Genomic DNA, 657 nt, shown 5'->3' on the forward strand with positions numbered 1-657 from the left:
ACGGCCATACCCCTAGGAGGTGACTTCTCATTTTCCCTCTCTTTTTGTCTCTCTCTGGCAAATGCACATGCCCTATTTGGGGGTGGCGGATCTAAAAACACACATAACATCTACATGAATGTTCACCCCTGGGATTCTGAGCACACTGCTAGTGAACATGTCAAGTGGTCCCACCACTCTGGAAAACTGTTCTGTGCTTCCTGTGAGATTGAAGATGGTGCACTCTATGCCCCTGTAATTCCACTCCAAGGTATAAACCCTGGGGGCTGCACCACACCTGGGGCGAGTCTCAGAATGCACCGGGCACCGCCATTTTTCATAAGGGCTACACATCAGAAACAACCCTGGCAGCTGTGGATGGCCTGGGGGAGTAGTTTATGGTGTGGTTACATACTGGAATAGCATATACCGGGAAGTAACATGTAGCCCACTCAAAGGTATGCACCCAAGAGAAATGGAAACTTACATCCACAGAAAACCTTGTAAGATGCTCTTAGAAGCTTCTTTGCTACAGATAAGAGCCTGGATGCGGAGTAACAAGAAAGTTTACAGAAGAAGTACAAGACTTAAAAGAATGTATCATTCTATGAAATGAAATTCAAAAAGAGCCAGAACTCTTTGATTTTAAATGCATATTTATAGAGTAAAAGCAAAATC

The sequence above is a fragment of the Tupaia chinensis genome, unplaced genomic scaffold (genome assembly GCF_000334495.1).
Source record: "Tupaia chinensis unplaced genomic scaffold, TupChi_1.0 Scaffold000116_1, whole genome shotgun sequence".
Classification (NCBI taxonomy): Eukaryota; Metazoa; Chordata; class Mammalia; order Scandentia; family Tupaiidae; genus Tupaia; species Tupaia belangeri.